Source organism: Kogia breviceps, chromosome X, assembly GCF_026419965.1.
Source record: "Kogia breviceps isolate mKogBre1 chromosome X, mKogBre1 haplotype 1, whole genome shotgun sequence".
Classification (NCBI taxonomy): domain Eukaryota; kingdom Metazoa; phylum Chordata; class Mammalia; order Artiodactyla; family Physeteridae; genus Kogia; species Kogia breviceps.
In genome coordinates, this window is record NC_081330.1 from 36,249,276 (window position 1) to 36,262,832 (window position 13,557).

General features: G+C 39.6%; 1 protein-coding gene across 3 annotated transcripts in view; it reads left to right on the forward strand.

The window, feature by feature from the left end:
- Positions 1–1,340: 1,340 nt before the first annotated feature.
- The window catches only part of ACSL4 (acyl-CoA synthetase long chain family member 4), a 72,409-nt gene continuing 60,192 nt past the window's right edge, over positions 1,341–13,557 (forward strand). The window contains exon 1 of one of the 3 annotated variants that reach the window (XM_059049813.2): positions 1,341–1,625. The gene's annotated coding sequence lies outside the window, so the exon portion shown is untranslated. The remainder of the gene's footprint in view (positions 1,626–13,557) is intronic. The other 2 variants (XM_059049823.2, XM_059049820.2) reach the window with 2 other exon arrangements.

The following is a 13,557-nucleotide window of genomic DNA, read 5'->3' on the forward strand; positions in this document are numbered from 1 at the left end:
TGAATTATATAGCTGAGAAATGATTAGTTATTTCTGGTATTACAACAAGATCTTGTAAATAAACATGACAATGAAACTTGTTGCTTGAAGTCCTGAACTTTCTAGGTCAATCTTGAAAAAGGAAGTTATATGACTGCCATAGCAAAATTCATAGGCATATTATATATAAGTGGGTGGGCCTGTTGGAAATTGGATGAGTAATCCCACTTCAAAGAAGTAACGTACAAAGGCTGTAGCTCTATGCTCTCCAACTGTGGGCCTCCAACCACGTACAGTGTCACCTGAGATGCTTATTAAAGATTCATATTTCTCAGCCCTGCTCAGATCCAGGTATCCATATTTTAACAATCACCCCAGATGATTCAGATGCATACTAAAGTCTAAGAACAACTCTCGCCTGTAATCTGAGGTGGTCAACACACACACACAAACACGCACACAAACACACACGTTGTTACTTCCAGTAATTCTATGGGAAAATACAAAACAGCGAGTGAAATGACATGTCCATTCCTAGCAAGAAGAGGAAGCTAGTCCTCCATTATGCATCAGACAACTGGAAGCATACTGGCATTTTCTTTCTTTTGGTGATATATTCTTGGCAGTTTGTCGTGGCTCATTTGCAATTATGGTCTGTCTCTTTTGAAACCCCGAGACAGTTCGCCAGCATTTTATTTTTAACAACAATTTCTTGAATCTCTTAGGAATAGTATTTGTAGGACTGGCTCAGAAGCAACAATCGGGGCCAGTAAGATGTCATAGTGCTGCGGTGACATTTCCTTATCAGTTATGAGCTCTTTTGCCATTACACCATCGTGGAAATGCAAGGCATTAAGTGAAAACCCTGCATTCTTGTAATATTTCATAAGTGGGGATGGCTGGATGGGATCTTAACGCAGTGAGAGGCGAGATAAAGGGAAGAGAGGCGTTAGCTGGGGCTTGGAGAAGCAGGATGTCTTAGGCAAAGAACGTTAAGATCTCTCTCTCTATAGGAAGAGCAGTTAAGTCCGAAGATGAATATCTTGAAAGGGCAGCTGGAAGACGACACGAGGGGAACTTTCATTCTGGGGTGGAGTCCTGGGAAGCGAGCGCAGGTGCGGGAGTGGGTCCGTTCTGCACCTCGCTGAAATAGGGCGCCCGGACCTCCCGAAAACACGCTCAATCACCCGGCCCCGGGGACTGGAGCTGGACCCTGCGGGGAGCCCGCAGGGAGCCTTTAGCCGGCTCAGCTTCCCCGGAGCACACCGAAACCCCCCCCGCCCCCCGCCGCTAGCGGCCCGCTCGGGCCCTCCTTTTCGGCTGACGTCGGGGTGGGCGGAGGCGGGAGCGTGGGTGGGCCGAGCGCGCCTTCGCCGGCGATTCGGCCGGCTGCGCCACACCACCGCGCGCCCCCGCTCCGCCCGCCCCTCCGGGCGCGTCTTTTCCGGGCCCGCGCTGCGCTGCGCCTCGCCCCGCCTCCTCCTCCGCCGGCCCTCCGTGTGTGCGCGCGCCGCTGCGGCTTTTTCTCCGGCCTCCGTGGCGCGCCCCTCCTCGCCCCAGCGCTAGCGGGCACGCGGCTCCTTTGCAGCAGCCTCTAGAGTGTCGAGCGTTGGCCGGCTGCGGAGACGCCGCAGGCAGCGCCTCCGGTGAGTAACCCCAGCCGGCGAGGCTCCTGCCCCGGCAACCCCTGCTCTGTCGCTGTGCCGGGGCCCCCGCTCCGGCCAAGCTATCGTCCCATACCTGAGCCCGGAGGAGGTTGAGGGGACGTTTCCATTACCGGAATCCGCTCGCTTTCTTCTGGAGCCCGGGCGTTCTACCCTCCCGCCTCCTCCGGGACCGGGAAGATTCCCGAGGTCCCGGTATCATCTCCTTTGCTGAGGTCTGGGGTCCTCGAGACCCTGGCCTGCCTCTTCCTGCCGCTCACCGCCCTCCAAGAGCCAAAAGCATCTTCCCAATCGGGGTACTAGGCTTTGCCATGACCCTTTCCAAATGAGCATATCAAGGGCTCGCCAGACCTCCAAACGACCTTTAGGGCGCTCCTGGACCTCAACTCCATTTTGTCCCCTTCGAGTCTCTCTATATCTGAGAGCTATGGGATCTCTCTGGCCCTAGAAGCATCCGCCCTTCGAATTTGAGGGATGCCCTAGCTTCCGATATCCTGTTAGCTTCCGTATCTTTAGGTAAGTTAGAAAAACGGCTGGTTTCTAGCAGAAACATGCTCTTATTTTTTCCTGTACTACCTATCTACATCCCTGTCCTCCATGGGTGCTGTATATTTAGCATCAGCTTTATTCACTTCCTCTTCCTCTCATTCGATTGCCCTAGAGAAAGAACTGTGGTCGATGTCAATAGCACAGAGAAGAATCGAGGAGAGTATGATTCACTGCCTAACCCCCATTAAGGGGTTACATATTTTAAATAAGACGTCATTTCTTCTCTTCACCCCAGCCATCTCCTCCTTCAAAGGCATTTTTTTTCACCCTCTTGAAATGACTTTGCTCTAATCGTTCTTTTCACCTTAAAAATATCATCCCTCTAAGAAATGGCGAGATGGAGAATAAGGGCGAAATGGCATTTAAATCAATCCCTTTGAAAAAGTAAGCAGTCTGCTTTATTGGTTAATGGTTTAATCAACACCTCAGTTTCCTCATTTACAAAAATGAGGATGTTGAACGAAGGTTCCTTCTAGTGTTTTGATTCCAGGACCTCTAAACTCATGCTTAGTAACATGTTGCAGCATAACGGAGATTTAACCTGATGAAATCCTCATTTCCCTGTAGTTGCTTGTTACTACGTTAATTTTTCTTTTATATTGCCTCTAACAAAAAGTCACGTTACTTTTTCTTTTATATTGCCTCTAACAAATAGTTTTAACTGCTCTTGATACATAAGGCTGTAAGCAGAGATCCAATGACTGTACTGTCAATGAGCATATCAATCAAAATTTTAATAGTGTGAGGCCTCTTCTTGGATTGTAATATAGCTCATCTTTTCGATTGAAAAGAAGTGTGAGACTTGTATGACTGCTGTAATAATTAACACCCTCTCTGCCATTTAGGTGGAGGATGAAACATTAAACTGTTAGTCTGCTCGCACTACAGAATAAAGTACCTTATTGTTCTGATAGGAGAAGTAATTTGACACCTAAAAATCCACAGAAGGTGTAATGAAACAATTAACATCTTGAATAAATTCAAATTTCCCCCTAAAACCCCTATTTTAAAAATAAGCGATTCAGATTAAGATTTTTTGTTTGAGCGTTTTGGGTAGGTGTGGGATGGGTGGAGAAAGGAGAGGCTTGCCCAATTCAGTGAGAAGAGAAATGAATTGGGACTCTGGAGAGGCTCAGGTGCCAGTTCCAGTGTTAGCTGATTGTATAACCTTGAATAAGTCACTTTACCTCTCTTCATTTTTGCATTTGTCAAAGGGTCTTGATGTTGGCAGAATAATCCACATAAGTCCCCCAATTTGAAAAAAAATATATATATATCTCACAATTTGCATTAAGGCTGTGCTGTAAATCCTTAGTTAAACTAAGCTAAGGTAAATCCTTAGTTATTTGGAACGTTTTTCTGAAAGATCTGCTTACACTAGTTCCAATCTATATATGCATAATTCTTAATTCATCCTTATCAAATGAATTACTATATGTGGAAGTCTATAAATTGGGAAGCATTTTACAAAAGTCAGGTATTGCTAACTTAGGCTTGCAAGTGAAGGGAGTGCATACCACACTTTATTTATTTTTAAAACATTCAGGGCTTTTAAGAAATTTGTACGGGAATGTATACATACTGCCTTGTAACTGTAATTGGCTAGGCGCTTGAAAAGAATACGCAGGCATCTCAGTCATTCATTCATTTGTGCGTTCATTCAACTTATCTTGTTCCTCCATCTGTCACGTATTTTGTGCCAGGCCACTAGGATATGATGGTTAAGAAGACAGTCCTTACCCTGCAAGGTTTAGTTTTATAGTCCAGGATGGAGGTGATGATGGTGAGAGTTTTGGAGAGACAGTTTGTATGTCAGTTTATTTTTATTAACAACAGTCAAATCGGGGACAGAAGCAAAATCCTGGGGAAGTTAAGGCTCCCCAGGGGAGGAGGAGATGATTGTCTTAATTGTAGCCTGTAGACTCTCTTCTTGGCATTCCTTTCTTTTTTTCTTTCCTTGACTTTCAGTTATTGAGACTTTAGCAAAAATGAAAGCTTTATTTTTTTCTACTCCTGCTATTGGCTGGTCTTACATATTCTTTTTCTTCCTTTCTCTTTTAACTGTTTATTTTAAGATAGTTGTAGCTTCTCATACAATCATAAAAGTAATCCACTTTAATTTTCCCCAGTGGTAACATCTGGCATAACTGTAGCATAATGTCACAAGGAAATTGAGACCAATACAGTCCATCCACCTGATTCAGAGATCTCCAGTTTTACATCCACTCACTTGCGTGTGTGTATTTAGTTCTATGCAGTGTTACCATATGTGTAAATTCGTGTGACTACCACCACAGTCAAGATACAGAACAGTTCCATCACCCCAAAGGTCTCTAACGTTGCCCTTTTATAGCCACAGCCATCTCCCTCCCTCCCTGATCCCTGGCAACGACTGATCTGTTTTCCTTGCCTATAATTTTGTCATTTCAAGAGTGGTATACAAATGAAATCATGCGATATGTAATCTTTTGAGATTGACTTTTTTTCACTCAGTGTAATTACCTGGAGATTCATGCAGGGAATGTGTCTTGTATCAATAGTTAGTTCCTTTTCATTCCTGAGTTGTATTCCATGCTGTGGATGTATTATAGTTTTAATCTTTCACCCATTGAAGGACATCTGGCTATTTCCCGTAGTTTGTAACCTATTGTGAATAAAGCTCCTATGAAAAATTGTGCACTGGTTTTTGTATGAACATAAATTTCCATTTCTCTGGGATAGTTGCCCAAGAGTGCAATCGCTGTTCATATGGTAGTTGCATGTTTAGTTTTATAAGGAACTGCCGAACTGCTTTCCAGAGTGACTGTGCCATTTTACATACCCCTGCCTGTGCCCCAGCAATGCATGAATGGTGCTTATCCTTGCTAACACTTGGTGTTGTCACTATTTTTTATTTTAGCCATTCTGATAGATATGTAAATAGTGATATCTTGTCATAGTTTTAATTTGCATTTCCCTGGTGGCTAATGATGTTGAACATCTTTTCATGTGCTTATCTGCCATCTCTGTATTTTCATCAGTGAAATGTGTGGTCATGTCTTTTGTCCTTTTCTAGTTGGATTTTTTTTTTTTTTTTTTTTTTTTTTTTTACTGTTGAGTTCTGAGAGTTCTTTATATATTCTTAATACTAGTGCTTTGTTGGCTACATGGTTTGCAAATAACTTCTCCCATCCTGCAGCTTGCCTTTTCGTCGTCTTCACAGGGAAGTTTTGCAGAACAAAAATCTTTAATTTTGATGAGGTCCAGTTTATCAATTTTTCCTTTTATGGATCATGCCTTTGGTGTCAAGGGGTCTTATGTGCCTTTGTTATTTAATTTTATTCCTTGCTGTTCTGTATACCATCCAGTACTTCTGTAAGCAGTGTGAATATTTTTTTTCTTTGAGCAATCCTGGAGCTCAGATGTATTCTTCGAACTAGTGGTCCTGATGGCTTACAGTGTGTGTACATACTCATACATGCTCTCACTATATTAAAATGGCTGCCATCCTTTTGTGCCTTAAAATATAATTTCTACCTTACCAGGCAGTCAAATGAAACATTAAAATTAATATTTTAAAATTAAGTAGACACGTCATATACCAAGGAGATTTTTGGTTTCACTTTCTAATTTTAAAATATTTTGGCAAAACTGTATAGTTTCTAATCAACATTTGTGGTAGGTAGTCCAAAGAAAAAAAATCGTGTTCTCATTTAGATGTACTTTGAAAGTTTGCTTCTGCATTTTAAGTAGTGAAGTTGCGAATATGATGATAGATTTAGTAGGCTTTTGCTACTCAGAATAGTGAATAGAAGACTGTTGAATTTGTCTGTCTAGACTGCATGTTTTTCTTTTATAGTAGCTACTTAATGTTCATTTTAATTATCTTTTAAAATAAGCATTAGTTTTAAGGTGACTTACAGTGTTATATTTTGAAAAATATATGTACTCATATTATGAGAACTTACAGGAAGAGCTTAGTGATAGATTTTTAGAGTATTCATTTCTGTAAGGTGGTACTGAAGTTATTACTTGTCCCTTCAGTGTCACCATATTTCTTCAAATAAGTGTATAGCCAGGGTAGTGGATTTGAAAAAGATCAATCATTGGTATAAGACAAGGGCTGGTAAAATACTGCCGGTGGCCAAATCCTGCCCACTACCTGTTTTTATGAATAAATTTCTGTTGGAATACAGGCACATCCATTCATCTATGTATTGTCTGGCTGCATTCAAAATACAATGTCAGAGTTGAAACAGAGAACTTATGGCCCTAAAAGCCAGTTTACCCTCTGGTAAATTTTACACAAAAAGTTAGCCCAGAGATAAAGCAACCTTAAAAATTATTGAGTCTCTATGTTATAAAGGAAATTGGACAAACGTTACCTTGACTTTTAGTATATTTTAAGTATATTTCCATGAGAAATTGTGGTTCAGAACAGTGTATTCATTTTCTTTAACTAAGTCTGAAGGCACTGTGGTCTAGGAGCAGCATTAAGGAATGGATAGAGAGTTGGGAAGGTTGATTTTGTTGTTGTTGTCGTCAAGTGTGGGGTATTTCAGTGTGAATGTCAATTTGCAAGTATGGCAAATAGTGAGATTCAGAAGCAGGCCTATCCAGCTGCTGTGGGCCAGAGTGGTTATGACAGAACCAGGTATGGCAGTACTGTTGCTCCCGTTCCCCAAACTTCTGTGATCTTTAAATACATAGTAGTTTGAGTCTATCAAGCTGACCTTAAGACTGTTGGTTTATTATTTTGTTTGCACAGCTTCCTTTTGTAAGTTAGAAGTTCATACTTTAGTTCTTTTAAATGTCCTACCTACACGTAATGCTGAAAATGGAAATTGAGTTAGCACCGTGGGCTGTATATTTGGAAAGAAATGGATCTCAGCCTCACATCATACGCAAAAATACATTAAGGATGTATTTTAAAAATCTAAGTATATGTTTTAAAAATTTCTGGAAAGCACAAGACACCATAGCAAAGTTAAAAAGGCATATGACAGACTGGGGGAAAATAACTTCTACATATGCAGTGGAAGCTTTTATTGACTTCTACTTAACTGACTCACCATATTAAATGATACTCATTTCTTTTGTAAAATACACTGTACACTGAACACTTGCTATTAGTAGGTTGGTCTCAGGTAAGCCAGGCTTGTGGACCCACCAGTACAACAGATGCTTTTATTACTGAACCTATATATACTCGTTGTTCTTGTTTTTGTAAATATGTAATTAATTTTCATATTTTATAATGTGATACAGTCTGAGTAGTGGGGAATTGAAGTTCTTACTGAAAATTTACATATGAAATGATATGATGTCTGGTATTTGCTTCAGACTACATGGGGGTTGAGGTACGGAGTGCATAGAGATGTGAAAGAAAATTCAGCACGTATAGATAATTGTTGAAGCTGGGGGATAGGTTTATTATAACAAAACAAATGGTATGCTTTGGAAAGAGTTGATGAAAGCAAGTTATTACTGTATAATTAGGTGTGGGTAAGACAACGATAAAAGATTTGTATAAGATATATATAAAAATCTGAAGGGTTCTCTACTCATAGTTCCTTGCAAGTGTCTTTGAAGTTCTTTGAAGTTCTACATTATCTAAGAATTCAAATTAAATTTCTTTACAATCCGTGGGCCTGGAGTTAAAGAAAGGTCTTGGCTTCTTGGCCCTTTATCAAAAGTTTGACGAACGAGTGTACATTTACCACTGATAAAATGAAGATAAAATGAAATGTTTGTCATGTGCATATTTTCTTATGACTGTTCACCTTAGTTGACCTTTTCAATTAGCTAGTCAAGTGTTCCAAATAACATTAGATAAAAAGGTTTCTACTGTGTAATATCTATGATATGTAAAGAGCTCCTACAGATCAATAAGAGAAAGGCACCTGTTAGAAAAAGTGGCACAGGGTTATGAATTGGCCTTTTACATAAGAAGAGATTGAAATGATGATTAAAAAAGAAAAGATGCTCAAGTTCGTTCTAGTAATTAGGGAAATGAAAACTTTTTTTTTTTTACCAAATACATTGGCAAAAACTATAATATCCACTTTTTGAAAGAAATGGGCACTCTCATACACTGTTAATGAGAGTGCAAACTGTAGCTTTTTGATAGTACCAAAATCCTCTCATTTTAAAAATATGCATATATTTTGACCCAGCAATTCTGTAGGAAGCTATTCTAAGGAAATATCTGCACATTTGTATAAAGATGCATACAAGATTTCAATGCAGTGAAACTGGTCATAACAGTGAAAACTTGGCAGCAACCTAAATGTCCATCAGAAGGGGAATGATTTAAATAGTGACATGCTGTTCTATGGAATAACATGGGGCTATTAAAGGAAAGAAACTCTTCAGACCTATATAAACTAACATAGGAGTTCCAAAATATGTTGTTAAAGGTGGGGGGCAGAGGAGGGAGTTATAGAACAGTCCGTATACCATGATTCCACTTATGTAAAAGAACAAAACCTTACCATGCGTATGGATAATGCAAAAAAGTGTGATTGATACGCACCACAAATGGTTATCTCTAGGGCAAAAGGGAGTGGTGTTAGAGGAAGTCAGTATAGAGATACTTATACATTTTACCCTATACAATTCTACAATGCATTTTAATTTATGATTACTATTTTGATAGTAATTATACAGATTCATCATATGCAACATTACACATTGGAGGACAATTACAATGCAATTCTGAAATGGAGTGAATGTCTTGTATTTAGAAAGCACTCAGGTAGTTCTAAAAAATAATTTTCTCCCTTTGTTAAAGTACTGTTTGTATTGTCTAAATTTTCTGCACTGAAAATATGAGTATAAAGAAGAACAAGAGCACCATAATCTCATACCCAGGGATATCTGTTGTCAACTTTTGGGTACACATTTGTGTACACACGTTTGGATGCTTGCATGCACACGTGTGCACACATACATGCACGTGTGCAAACATATGAATCTTCTTTCTACAAAAATGGGTTCTTCCTGTGCATACCGATTTGTAATTTGCTTCCTTTAACTTTGACTCTATACTGTGAGCATCTTTCACATTTGATAACTCTAAATAAGTAAAAAAGACATCTTAGTGGGAAGAAGAACAACACTGTGCCATGTAAATGTAGTGTTCTACTTAAAATAACTGGTTTTTAGGACAAACTGTCATCTTAAAGTCATGGCCACCAAAAGTAAATAACCAAGGAATTAAAAAATCCTCAATGTTAAACCAGTTCAGTTCTGTTTGGAATTTATGCACATGTTGTTTAAATTGTAGTTACTAGTAATGATGTATAAGTGCAATGTATTAAAATGTCATTCAGAATCTTTTGGGTGGAGTTTGGTTTTAATGAAGATTTTAAAACTGAGCTCGAACAGTTATTTTGGTTCAAAGAAAAACCAACGGCTCTAATTTTTGGTAAATGTGTGGGCTTAGTTGTGTTCTTTCACAACTTACAAAAGTAAAGAAAATCTAGGTCTCTGTGACAACATTAATCTTTGTCTATGGTAACTCAGTCTATAGTATATAAAATTGTACATTAGGAGAACTGTGTTTGATTTGGGCAAGTATGTACGTATTCTGCTCGCATGTCCTCTAGAAGCATTTATTAAGCACATCCGCCGTAAGCTCATTATAACCTTTTCTGGGTTTATGCTGTGGGACTTAGAGGTGAAAAGACCTTAGTTTATGATGAATTCAATAGAGTATTTAACAAAAGAATATTCTACCTTGTAGACAATGGTGTTAATATGATGGCCTAGCGTAGCTGCTCATATTTTTGTTATGGCGATTGAAACAGCATTGCCGCTCTCCAAGGCTGTGCATCTTGTGCATTTTGGCCTTTCTGGAATTGATTTCACAGCAAGAGGAATTTTCTTTCATAGGCGCTGTGAAGTTAGCAGATTTTATGTGGGAGTCAGAATAGAGGTTTCCCACTTCTCACTTGATTAATGACAGGGACATGTGAGATGAGGCTATTAACAGAGGTATTGAAAATATTTATGGTGGCTTCTAGTGGTTGTTAAGAAGTTAAGGCAGTGAAAGGCATGGTGAAATACCTGTTTTCTCTTAGGTATCCTGTTTATTACCTTCAATATGTGCCTGAAGCATTTTAATACTACATAAAAAAGTAATGATAGGGTTTTGAAGGACCACTCCCCTGGGGGTACCCGAGTGATGAGTCATCAGATAAAGCCTGCAGAAATGGGCAGAGCTGTTCCCGCTGAGATGGTGATCATTCGTTATTATCAGACTAAGTTAGTCATTGCTGCTTCTGAAATGAACTGAAAGCTGAACATTTCCTGCAGACAGGAAACAGAAACTTGGTTGAATGAGCTTAAAGTTCAGTTATGGCTTTGGAAACAGAAGAGAAGACAGAACTAGCACTAGTATCTCATGGGATGCATCCAAGTAAAAGATGCTATGTTCCCCATGACCACTGAAGATACTGAGTTGAGACATAGCTTAAAAGAGTAATTGAAAAATCATCACTTGACTGAGGGGTAGAACTGGGCAGAACTAGCCATAAACAACTGTCAGATGAATGTGTATCAGACAAATAGAGCAGAAAATAGAAAAGCAGGCTAGGATAATGGTACTCTTGTACTTGGAACCACAGAGACCTTCAGGATTTGGTACAAGGTTAGTTTAGGATGGTTTAAAGCCTTTGGTGAAATATTTGGGATTCCGTTTGTGCCCAGGCACTTCCTTACAGGAGTAAGTTAGAATTTCTGGGAAGCAGGTCGTTTCCATATTCTAGAAACTAGAAAAGTCATGGTTCAGGCTCACTGTTTGGTGAATTATAGCAACCTGCAGATGGGAAGCTGTGTAGTGTTTATTTCCCCCAATAGAAAGAAATGTCAGTATTAGCATATTCCTTCAAATATAGTTACACATTATACATTTTTAAGCAGAATGACTGAACTCGTAAGGACATTATATAACACAGATTTTCCACCAGAAGTGTTTGGATTCCTTTGCTTAGATTTTGTTTTTGGTGTCAAGTATAAAGGCCAGGGTTTTTATGTGGAAGCAGGTTTTTAATTTATGCACATATTTACATTAATTTTAATGTTTTCTTGATCACCAAGCGATTGTTGAATATTAAACTGTTAGTAAGGGAGTAGCTTTCTTTAGGAAGTATCCCGCAAAGAATTTACTTCTTTACAAGTAATTTTAGAAAAGACAGCTGCAAAATGGAAACTTCCCTGGTGAATCTCCCACCTCCTTTTTTAATCCATGTTTTGAAATGGAGTTCCCCAACCTCACTTTTACGCCTTTCTTTTAGGACTGAGTAGAAGTGAATGAGGGGTGATCCTCAACCCCAGAAATACAAAGTGTTCATTGGGGTTAAAAAGATACTTGTACTTGCCCTGCCGGCTGACTTGAATCCTAGCTCACTCAGTAGGGTCATTCTGGAGTCACTGTAAGCATAAGGGCTCTGCAAAGGTAGAAGAATATTCTACCTGGCTCTTGGAGGAAGAATATTCCAGTGCTCAGATAGCTTCCCAATCTCTGTCTTGTCTCAGTGGTACCCTGCATTTGAGCCGTTGTTATTTGGTTATATGAAATGTTTGTGTGGAGTGATTGGCCTATGATTGCAGTGATATAGTACATGTGGTGCAATGGGAGAGTCGTTCCTAACTTAACTTTCAGATAGCTGATCTTTTTCTCAAAAAGCCCCTAACCCTAAAGATTGTAGGGTTTTTTTTTTTTTTTAACCTCTTAGGGAGAAAGTGCTTCCTTACAATCTAGCTTCTAATTGTCCTCAACTGAGGAAGACTGTTGACCACCTCCCTCCCTGCCCTTGATTGAAGGGTCATGTTACTTAGGGCACTGCCCACAGGAAAGAGGAGGTCAGTGCTATATACTAGGGCATGACCAAAGGGGTGAGAGTAGGCCATGAACATATGGTCTCTAGCCAGCATACCTTGAGTTTTGAAAACTAGGATTCTCAACTCCAGTTTGTTCTTTAGAGACATTTTAAAAACAAGCTGTAGCCTATTGGGTCCCTAAGCTAAGAGTGTGTTGAGAAGCCTTGCAGTGTTTAATCTGACATCACAGTCTCCGGTGGAAATCTGCAAAAGTGAGTCAAAACTCTGTGTTTTTCCAAAGACAGGATTGCCGTTATGAAACACATATATGTTACTTTAATGACTGATGAGATGCAAGCAACTCATTTTGAAGCAGCTAATTTTGGCTGAAAGAATTGCTTTTCAACCTAGAGTTGATTTCTTTAATTTTGCATCATTCCTAGTTAATGTGACACTACGGTCATTTTATTTGTCTGGTCTCTTCTAGATGTCATAACATTTTGTCATGAGATCATGAGTAAATGTTTCTTCTGCTTTGAGAGGAGTGATTAGGGGTCTGTTTAGGATGGAAAATCAATTCTTACATTTGTTGCCTCTGCTGCTGACCTCTGCCTCCTGTGTGAAAGAAAATCAATGATGTTTCAAAGTCATACAGTTACATATTTGGGTTGCATAAAATTGTTCTGTGGAATGAGCTAAACTTTTATAATTTGAGTTTGGTACTTGGCCAGATCTGGGGCCATGTCCTGCGATTGCTAGACCTTTTTTTAAAAAAAAATTTTTTTCTTGCTTTTACCGGCAATACCCCCATTGCTGATGAAAGGTCAGTATGTTGCCTGGACTTGGCACTAGGCGCCAAACCTCAATGCCTTTCTCTTCTACTTTCAGACATAGCAGCCCTGGAAACCACAAGGTCGAGGTGCTGGAAGCATTCTGATAATCCCTTTTCTTATTCTTTAAAAATCTGGCCTGTTGCTGTCACACAACCATCAGGCCTCAAGATGTATGCTTAACAGAGAACGTTTGTTTTCAGAACCTCCTCTGTGTTGACCTTAGTTTTGCATTTGAAGAAGAGTAAGCAGCAGGTTGCCCCCTATAGTACATGAGAAAGCGAACCGCCTTTACCTTTTACTGCTGCTCACATTGTTTGCAGATGCTTCCAGGAGAATTGAATTATAACCTAATTTAAAGATGATGTATTTTCGCTTAACAATTCACAGAAATAACTGCAAAGGGATGTCTTAAAGGTAAATTACACATTGTAGTTACAGCAGAAGTTAGATGCTTTAGGGATAAATGGGTGATAGCTGCTGGTCGGAAATATCAACACTGTTGAAGTTATAGCAAGTTTCTTGGCTGACCTTTTTATGGGGACACATAACTCCCCTTCCTTAAACAGTGTTTCACTGAGATGGGAAAAAGACTTCTAAAAGTCTGGTTGGGCTATTATTATAGGGTTGAGGGTTGGCTCATGGGTATCCCTCCTTTCCTATTCTACATATATGTCTGCTCTCTATGTTAATCTCATGTCCTCTTAGAATACTGTCTATTGAACAGTAAG